Consider the following 10,950-nt stretch of genomic DNA (forward strand, 5'->3'; position numbering starts at 1 on the left):
GAATTGGTATTTCTTTACATTCGTATTACTTTGTGGTCAAGTTTTGCCCATTTCTAGTAAACTTTATGCATTTGCATATAAAAGAAGTTCCTAGGGGAGAACAGAGAGGCAAAGGCATAGTAAGTCAGTTGGGCACATTGTCTTGTGAATCACGCAGGGCATTGAAGGATCAGGGGAATGCCAGGAAGGCTGCATCTGAATGAGAAAGGCTGAAAACAGTGCAGCTAAGAGCACCCCTCTGAAATCTGAGGAATCTAGGAGGGACATCTCCTTAGGAATGCGATCCAGTTGGAAAAGATGGTGGAAACTTCGGCAATTATCAGAGGAAAGGTGCTATGTATGCATCTGTGTGTATGTGTGCTCACACACATATGTATTTTGAAAGACACAAAAATGTAGAAATCAAGGGGAAAATATATGACAGAGGTTAGAAGTATTATAAGAAATCATGAACAATAAAGATTTTCTCTAAGGTTAAGCTGAATTCTAGGACTGTCCAGTGACTGACCTAGGCAAATTTCCAAACAGCAGAAACACAGGGAAATTCAAATTCAGGGTCTGGTACAATTGTGAGACTTCTTAGCCTGAAAACAAAGTGAATGGAGCGTTCAGGAGAATGTAAATTAAATCACAGATGGAGGACAAAGGGGACTTTCTCTTTAGGCTGAGAATGCTGGCTCCTAAAAACAATAGTGGCTGAAAGCTATATAGGAAACTCAGCTTGATACAGTCAAGATGTGGCTGAGAAATGAAGACGTGAGCCCAGGAGAGGGTGGCAGGGAGGTCTTTCTAACTTTGTGTATGAAGTTGCCTGTTGCATCAATACCTGGTGACCCGAGCCCTCCATTTGGCCCAGAGTGTCCCCAAAGCTCATTTGTTATTTCAACAAACCTCTTCTGTGCCTCCAAAATATTCTTTTGAGAGCAGCAGTCAGAGGACATATTTTTATTGTTTAGAATTCCCAAGCTTCTGGGATCAATAAGAATTTATAGTTCTTTGTTATTGTTCATAGCAGTACACATGTTCGTGGCCTCTTGGAAAATAAATGGAGACAGGGTAAAGAGCAGAGACAATTGCTCAGGCCGTGGACTAATGGAAAGCAGTGGAGGGGAAAGCGAATTTCCATCAGAAATGAGGGAGGGGGTTCGTTTTATTATTTTGTGTTCTTTTACAAAAGCGTCCATTCTCCTAGTACTCTAGCAGTGTCTATTGGAAACACTTTAGTAAGTTTATGGGGCTTTGGGGGAAGCACTTAGGCCAGGCAGGAGATCCAAGGAGGAAAAGTTCCTCTGCAGCCTGACCCTGATTGTGGGCGGAATAAAGGATGGCCACACTGTGTGATTGCAGGGTGACCTCAAGGCTCAGAAAGATGATCAGAAAGAACTAGCTGCCAATATTTAGGCCCTCCCCTGGCCAGAAATTCCTTAAGACAGAAATCAGATCAGGCTGTACCTGGTTTGAAAAACCCTTCAGTGGCTTCCAGTAAGATCCAAACGTTTTATTGCAGCCGGCAGGGCCTTCCTTGAGCGATGCAACTCTGTATTTCCAGTGTCATCACTTCTTTTCCTCCAGCTCTGTCCTCTGGCCTTGCTGACCGTCAGTCACTTGCTTTCTCAAACACGTCAAGCTCTTTCCCTCCTCCAAGCCTATGCACACGCAGTTCTCTCTGCTCAGAACGTCCACACCACCATCCTTTTCGCGGCAAACCCTGGGACTCATTGTAAATGCTGCTTCCTCCTAGGGGATTTCTTTCTAGTCTACCTAAAGTAGATCACTCACTGTTTTTCTTAGCCCCTTGTTTATATTTTTCACAGCACTTAGCACAACTTGCAGTTAAGTTTATTTAAGTGTGTGCGTGCCTGGGTGTGTCTTCTCCTATTAGAATGTGAGCTTTCTGAGGAGCAGGGTCCTCGACAGCCCTGTTCACTGCCCTAAACCTGGCACCTCGTGCTGGGCTCACTACATATCACAGTTCCTGAACGGAATAATGAGATGCTAGGATTATTCTTGGGGGTTCTGTCTCCAGATGAGAGTGCAGAAGAGGCGTCAAGAGGTCCTGGTCCGTGTGATATGCTTGGTGTCGGGCACTGCACCATCTGTGGGTCCCTAGTTCATGGTCTTCAGCCCTCTTTTTTGCTCTTCACGTTCTTTCCTGGGCAAAGGCAAAGAAAGTACATAGTCAGTTGCTATCACACCACATCCTGATTTAATTCTGTGCTTGGAGCTTTTACTAGCTAATATTTTTCTTTTATTTCTGTATGTATGTATGAGTGTATATTCTGGCTCCTCTCACCAGAACGTAACCTCTTTGAGGGAAAGGACCTTCTCTTTCTTGTTTTTTGCTTTAAGTTTATCACTTTTCACAGTGCCTGGGTGTGAATATTTGTTGAGTGGCTGCATTTTATCCAGCCCCCATTGCTTTGGCTGTCAGCTAAAGGCTGAGTTCTCATTTTAGTTCCTCATGCTCAGACCGTTTTCCTGAATTATAAATCTGGAAGTACGAATGCCTCCGAGACATCTCCCCTTTGGATGTCCCTAAGGCATCCCCAAATAACTTTCCCTAAATTGACCTCTTTTTCTTCTCCCATAAAGTTGTAGCTGGGGACCCTGTCTTGGTAAAGGCCACCATACTTGTCCCCAGGGCCTGGGCCAGGGTCTACCTTGTCTTTCCCCTATCTTGACCTCTCCCACCCTCTTGAAATTGCACTTCTTAAACTACCTCTCTCCATCTCTAGCTTCACTGTTGCAGTTCAGCTTTTCATCTGTTCACCTGGACTCCTTGTCTTAACACTCATCCTCCAAAGCTGTGCCAGAGTGACCTCCCTAAAATCTGATCATGTCGTTCCTTTGCTCTAGGGCAAATCCCAACCTTTTAGTGTTTCATGTGAGTTTGGTCATGATCTGACCCTTGCCTCCATCTCTTCCCTTATTTCCATCTCACTCGAATTATTCTTTTAGAGAAGTCACCGTTTATTGAGCACTTACTGTGGACCATACATCGTGCTAAATGCTTTTCCTGTATTATCCACTGGTAACCCGTGTTGAGTTATTCGTTTATTTCCCTGCCTCCACAATTGGCTCCCGCCAAGTACAGTAGGTGTTTGTTGAATAATTTAATGAATGGTCCTATTTCTCAAGGAACATTCTGTCTAAAATTTGCATCAAACAAGTAAATAATTGATTACCTTGCTCTGGGGAAGGGAAATCTGTCTCTGACTGTAGGGAAGTCAGGGAGAGCTAGTCCCGACTCTCACAAGTCAAGTGACTTGGGCAACTCACTTCACCTACCTACACCTCACTCTTTGGTCCATATAATGGTCTCTAAGGCCCCTTCTAGGCGCTGACATTCTGAAACATTCTGTAGGTTTATGAATACACTTGTAAAATGTTCCCTTTTCAAATTTGTGCATCGAAGTAGTAGAGTGGGCGGGCAGAGGCAGGACTGCAGTGTAGGCCTCTGGGCTTCACCTCTGTGGCCCTCATTTTCTCCCCTGCTTACATACCTGGCCCTTTCAGTATGTACCTGGCGCCTCAGAGCTCAAGCTTGCTGCTTTGGGCAGCAGTCTAAGCCCCGGGCATTTTCTTTCTTCTCAGAGATTTGCACCGCTTCTCAGGGAAACCTTGCGGGCAGGAGCTAATAAACTCTCTCTGCATAAGGTGCCATGGTTGATAATGGATTACTGGATTAACCTGTGGGCCTTCCTGAGATATTTGCCTCAAAATTGACCTGAAGGAATGCAGGGGCAGGTGGAAACAGAGGGCAGTTTGGGGAGGGAGTGTTTCTCTTCTGCCTTGTGGGGCTAGCTGGCTCTGCCTCTAGGCTGGACCTATTTCTCTGGGACACTTTTTTCATGGTCTGTCAGATTGGCCTGTGACAGCCATGGATTGTTATCGAAGAAAGTGCAGAGAGCCTTTCTCAGAGCCTCGATACCTGACGGGCAGGTTTCAGCAGGGAGCCAGGCAGGGACTAGGCTTGGCAGGGCTAGTGTTTCGTGCAGTTGGGAACATGGGCAGGGTGAGGCTTCCTGATGGGGGCCCTGGACTCAGAACCCTAGGCGACAGCAGCAGCGAGGGCCCTGTGCCAGGGAAGACGTGGCCAGCCCCTCCCTCCGGCCACCTCCCCGAGCCTTGATCTCTCCATCAGAGGTGACACCCGCCCCATGTAGCCTGCATGTATTTTGGTTTTCTGTGTGCTCAGTGCTCACCTCTTTCCCAAGGTCAGGGCACATGCCCGGTTCACCCTGGAGTCTTTCCTAGATACCTCCAGCACCCCGTGTCTCAGGCCTCAGTGAATGTAGTGAATTATTACACCATTCTTCCTCAGACCCCCATTATCAACTGTGGGATCAGGAGATTTCCTGTGAGCATCGATGTAATAAATTCCAAGATTTACAGCCTCGAGGAAATTTTCGTTCTTGTAAACTTAAAATTCTTCCTGAGAGAGGTAGTATAATGTAGTAAACAGATTCAATTTTAGACTTGTAGGCTTGCATCCAAATCTCAGCTCTGCCATTTGTCAACTTGGTGGCCTTGAGTAAGTTGCTGAGCAATGTTTTCACCTACAAAATGGGGATGGTAATAATACCTACTGCATAGAGCTGTTGTGATGAATAAATCTGATGACGTATGTAAAGTTCTTATTGTAGCACACTGTAGTGCATGGCGGACACTAGAAAATGAAAACCCTTTACCCCAATAGTTGGAATAGTTTGAAATAGTCACCGAAAATAGTAGTAGGAATCTATGTCCTGTTTTCGATATTTCAGTAAGTTCTGTATTTACTCTTGATGAGGTCATTGAAAGCATTCTTTAATAAATGAGGTTGGAAGAAGCCCTTTAAAAACTTGGAGGCCATGAAGGTGGAAAATAAACATCACCGTTGGTGGACCAAGGTTGGGAAACATTAATATAATCCACCCCGTTACTGTCCTTTACTTCAAGGAAGAAGATTATAAATTTAGTGCTTAGAAAATTGTAATGATCTCATCCTGATTTATCTCAGACAGTTATCTCTCCTTTTATGTGGTTTTGCTCTATCTTTTTTTGAACAACTCTGTGTACATTGGTCTTTTTATTGTAAGCCTAACTAACATCTTTTAAGGAAGCCACTAGTCTATGAATCTACATGAACAGAAGGAAAAACCAAGACAAATTCCAAAAGCACTCAAACATGTACTCTCATCTTGAACCAAATAGACACTTTGACAGTGTCCATACCATGTCTTTGAGATACGAGCCTCCGCATACATTTTTGAAAACAGCATTTTGAACCTTCCTAAAAGCATTAAATATAAATAAATGTGATGTCATAGAAAAAATGCTGGCCTGGGAATCAAAGAGACCGAGATCTTTGATTTGATTCTGTCACTGCCTGATGGTGTTGTTTGTACTGGTGAGGGCTTAGTTTTTAAAAAGCAGAATCCTCTCTGGCTAGTTAAGCAGAAAAGGAATTTTTAAAAAGGATCCTGGGTGGTTCACAGTATCTTTGGAAGGGCTGGAGCAACAAGCTTGAGGCTCAGTTCTAGGAACAGTGCCCAGAACTGGGCTGTAGAACTTGTCTGATGAGAAAATGGCCTCTGTTCCTACTGCACCACCCACACTCGTTGCTACATTTGCGCTGCTGCCAAGAACTTGATTTTACCACAACCATCACTGCCACTACTTTTGGCAACCTTGTGTCCTTTGCTACCACTGAAAGCTGGACCCCTCTGACACCAAAGGTGGCCACGCCTAGCTGGTTTTCTCTTGTTAATCCCTTCCAAGTCAAGGTCTCATGTAAGCTTCCCCGATTGGCAGAGCCTGGGTTTGTTTCTAACTGCAAGGAAGCCTGGGAAATTGAGCTCTGACTTCCATGTTGGGGTGACGGAGAAAATAGCATGGTAATTTCCCCAAATATAGATGGGCGATTTAAAAGGTACCCTCTTCATTTGCTATGACGGCAAATCCAAGCCAAGATGAGCCAAACAGGGGGCGTAAAATGTCAACATTAGGAACTGAACTCCTTGCTTGTAAACAAACCAGGCAAAACACTTGCCTGGTTTTAGCACTTCGCAAATACTGTTCTGATCCACCCGGGCAGCTAAACAAAATACAGACTCCTCCCCTATATTCCACTACTTTTGCAATCTCTGACACGCCTTTCTGAGTTTAAATTGCCCTCAGTGAAGGCATTGGGTTACTTTCAAGTTCATGGATTGATAGCTGGCAATCGTGTTTTGTTTGGTTTTTGTTTAATGTTTTTTAAAATTAAGAGTTTAAACATAAAAGTCTATATTTCTCTCTCCTCTTGAAAAATAGAAACTGGGCCTACATTTCCCCATGTCAACTGTCAGTTGGGGGTGAGTGGCAACTGTCCGCCTCAGACTGTACCTGGTCTCTGCACTCTTCCCCAGTCTCTACAATTCCTTATTGTCGTATACCTTCTCCCATTTATCTTACCTGCATATCCCAGAAGGTACTTGACGAGGTAACCCTTGGATTAGATTATTTTAAGGTCCCTTCCAGCCATAAAATTCCATTATTTTGTACCCTAGGTATAGTGGAAATAGGCATTTAGGAACCAATTGTGTAAATAGCCCAAAATAGAACTGGAGACTGATTTTTAAATTAGAACCCAAATGTGATTTTATATCTAAAAATCCAAAAGACTCAATTTAAAAATGATTAGAAATATTAAGAATATTTAGGAAAGTAGCTAAATACAAGAAAACTACATAAAAAGCAATAGTTTTCCTAGTAATAAACAGGAAATATTATGCAATGGGGGGGTACTATTCACTATAGCAACAAAAATGATGAAATACCTGGGAATAAATTGGACAAGAAATGTGTAAGACTAAAATGAATACAATTTCAAATTTTTATCATATCTCTGAATGGGAAGACACTATTTTAAAAATTCTAATCTGTCCAAATTAATCTAGATTTGAAGCAATTCTAATCAGCATTTACAATGTGAGTTTTTGTTGTTGCTGTTGTTAGATTTGGTTTTGTTTTGCAGGGTTAGGGGAGAGAAATTGGCTCATTGATTTTGAGGTCCCTCAAGAAAAATCAGGGATTGAAAAAAATGTTGAAGAGGAAGAATATTACAGTCAAGATACTAGAATTTACGTAGTTTATAGATATTTGAAAACACTGTAATATACTAATAGAGGATTAAACTAAAATACCAGTGAAACAGAGTATAGAGCCCGTAAAAGATTCATTTTTATGGACTTTATTATAAGGTACAGAGAAGTCCTCAATTCAGTGGACAATGAATGGATTAATAATAAAGGTTTTAGTGATAATTGATTAGGAAACATTTAATACATTTTAATTTTGTGGTAGGTAGGGCACAGTTTCCAAAAACCATAAAGGAAAAGTTGACTGTATTGACTACAGGAAAATTTTCTATTTCTCTAGGCAAAAAATACTGTAAACAAATTTAAAAGACAAGGGACAGACTGAGAGAAAATATTTACAACCAGTATAAGAACCAGGGGATTGACATTAAGGATTTATGAAAAACTGTAAAGCCAACAGACAAAAATGGGTTAAGGACAGGAATAAACAATTCTCAGAAGCAATACAAGCAGCCTTTAAACCTATGAAAAGAAGCCCAATAATCACGCAAGCTGAAACAACAATGAAATATTTCCACCTATTGTATTGGTGACATTTAAAAAGAATAACATAACTGGCTCCAGATGAGCATGTGGGATAACAGGTACTTTCATTTTCTATTGATAGGAGTTTAAATTGGTTCAGCATTTTAGAGGGCAATTGGCAGTATCTAATACTTAGACCCTTTTACCTAGTCATTGCACGTTTAGAAACTTTTTACTCAGAAAGAATTTGACAAGTGGATTGTAATAGATATGTGTATGTGTGTGTATGCACACACAATATTTATTGCAGCAAGCTTTGTAATAGCAAAAATTGGGGAAAATCAAATGTCCAACAATAGGGGAGTAGTTGGATAAATTCTACTGCTTTGGTTTAAGACTGTACTATTTAGCCATTAGAAAGAATGAGATAGGCCAAATATGCATACTTGAGAAAATGTTCAATGTGTTAGTCAGGATTGGTTAAGTAATGCTGCAGTAATAGCGAACCCCCAAATCTCAGGGAACTAAATCAACAAAGGTTATTTCTTGTTTATTCTGTGTATCCATTGTTGTTGTCAGAGGGAGCTTTGTTCACAGTAGCCACTCAGGGACTGAATCTGACAGAACAGCCACTACCTTGAATATAACAGAGAGAGAAGAGAGCTTTGGAGGGTCAAGCCCAATAAGTCTCAGCTGGGAAGAAATACATATCATTTACACTCTCAGTTCATTGGCCAGTACTAGTCACATGGCTCCACCCATATGTTCAGAGGAAAGAGGGAAACCAGATGTTAGGTAAACAGCACTAATGGCTACCATATATATATCATGCTGTTTTGTAGATAAAGCAAAATTCAGAAGTCTGTATAATATGATCCTATTTATGCCAAAAGTCTAAAGGTTATATGTGCATGTATATTTATATAAATATTTCAGGGATTGTGTATCCTTTGAAGAAGTCCTAGCAGGCTGCACACCAAGCTGCCTCATTCTTTGATTTTTTTTTAACAATGAGCAATTGTAGAAAAAAAATTAAAAAGATAAATAAAGCTCAAGCAAATAAAACCAAAAAGCCTGGGCAAAGAGCACTGAGCATTTTTCGTTTCTTGCTTCAGTTTCCAGAAAGAGCTAATGACAAATGCTGGCAGAATGCTTAGAGCAGAAGTCAAGAGTCTCATAATCATAGAGCAGGGTGTATGAGTTGTTCCACTTGATGCTCTACTCTGATTATTGATTAGAGTCAAATAATTTTAATGTGCTTACTTAAAATTCTTTTATTATGGGCCATAATATTTTATATTTATGTTACAGAATTCCAGAGCTTCACAATTAAATTGGGGATGGAATCATTTTTATAATTTTCAAATTCTTGTCAAATTAGCAACAAATTCTTACCCATTTATTTTCCCCACTTAGATTGAATCATTAATATTTTACTATTATGTGCTTTATCATGCATCTCTCCATTCATACACCCCTCTCTCCATCCATCAATCCATCTTAACTTTGGTGCATTTCAAAGAAAATCACAGACATCAATTACTTCCCTCTAAATATATCAGCATGCTTACCATTTATTTACATTTTTTCCTTTTGATGTAAAATTTATATTCAATAAAATGCATCAACCTTAAGTATACATTTGCTTAATTTTGACAAATGCATACACCTGTGCAACACAAATCCCTATTAAGCTGTACAACATTACCGTCACCCAGAAAGTTCCCTCACACCCCAACCTAGTCAGTCCCTGCCCACATCCCCCATTCAAGGGGCAGCCACTTTTCTGATTTTTTTCACAGTAAATGGCTTTTTCCCTGTTCTAGAATTTCATATAAATGAAATTATACAGCATATATATTCTTTTGCGGATTCTCTTATTAAGTATGATTTTGAGAATTATCCATATTGTTGACTGTATCAGTAATTCATTCCTTCATATTGCTGAGTAGTGTTCCATTGTATGAGAATACCACAATTTGTTTATTCTTTCCCCTGCTGATAGACACCTGGGTTATTTCCAACTTTTGGCTAATATAAATAAACCTGCTCTGAACATTTTTGTACAAATATTTTTGTGAACATAATTTTCTTTCTCTTGGTTACATAACTATGAATGGAGTTGCTAGCACATAGGTGTATGTTTAGTTTTTTTAAGAAACTGGCAGACCTTTTACCAAAAGAGGTTATACCAGTTTACATTTCCCCTAACAACGTACAAGGGTTCAAATTGCTTCACAATCTTGCCAACATTTGCTATTATTAGGCTTTTTAATTTAAGCAATCTGGTAGACATGTAGTACTATCCCATTGTAGTTAAATTTGCATTTTCGTGACAACCCATGATGTTGAGCAGTTTTTTCATGTGTTTATTGGCTGTTTGTATTTTGTGTGTGTGTGAAGTGTCTTTTCAGATCTTTTGCCAATTTTTATTGGTTGTTTGTTGTATTATTATTGAGTTGTTGGAATTCTTTATATTTCCTGGATACAAGTCATTTGTCAGATACACGTTTTGCGAATGTTTTTCTCCCAGTCTCTGGCTTTCCTATTCACTTTCTCAGTGGTGTCCTTTGATGAATACTGTATATATTTTAAATTTTGATGAAGTCCAAATTGTCAGTGTTTTCTTTTAAGGTTATTGCTTTCTGCTTAAGATGTCTTTGGCTGCCTCAAAGTCACCAAGATAGACTCCTATGTTTTTCTCTAATAGCTTTATGATTTTAGCTTTTACTTTTAAGTCTATGATTCATCTCAAATTAAATTTTATATATGCTGTGCGATCAGTATGCAGGTTTATTTTACTTAAATTCTTAAAATGCTTATTCCAAAGTTTTCTATTATAAGCCAGAATATTTTATATTGAAGTAAAATAATTCCAGAGCTTTAAAATATAATTTTGAAATGGAAGAGTTTAAAATTTTTTTCAAATTTTTATTAAATTAGTGACAGTGTCTTCCCCATTCATTTTCTTCTTGTTCTGTGACTTAGTTTTGACTATTAAAATTGCAAATTCTCCTTCGCAAAAGAAACTGAAATGTTGATCTTTTATACCTCCACCAATTTCCTTATGTAGTACATTCCCACTTCTTGAGGATTGAAATATTCTCACTACATTAATATCCCAGTTAACTGAGGAATGCTAGACACCAATGATCTTGGTAAATGAAGGAAACTGTATACTACACATGTATAACAGATTGTATTTTTCAAAGATGGCTGCAGCAGTGTCCAACATGTGAACTTGACACTCGCTCCACGGAGAGGTGGGGTCTATGCCATTTCCCTTTGAATCTTGAGTGGCTTTGTGCTTCACTTGTAACCAATAGAATGCGACAGAAGTGATGCTGTGTGAGACAACTGA

General features: G+C 39.8%; 1 protein-coding gene across 1 annotated transcript in view; it reads left to right on the forward strand.

Moving 5' to 3' along the window:
- EFHC2 (EF-hand domain containing 2) overlaps positions 1-10,950 on the forward strand; it is a 185,144-nt gene that overhangs the window by 100,615 nt on the left and 73,579 nt on the right.

This window comes from Neophocaena asiaeorientalis, unplaced genomic scaffold (assembly GCF_003031525.2).
Source record: "Neophocaena asiaeorientalis asiaeorientalis breed wild unplaced genomic scaffold, Neophocaena_asiaeorientalis_V1.1 scaffold426, whole genome shotgun sequence".
Classification (NCBI taxonomy): Eukaryota; Metazoa; Chordata; class Mammalia; order Artiodactyla; family Phocoenidae; genus Neophocaena; species Neophocaena asiaeorientalis.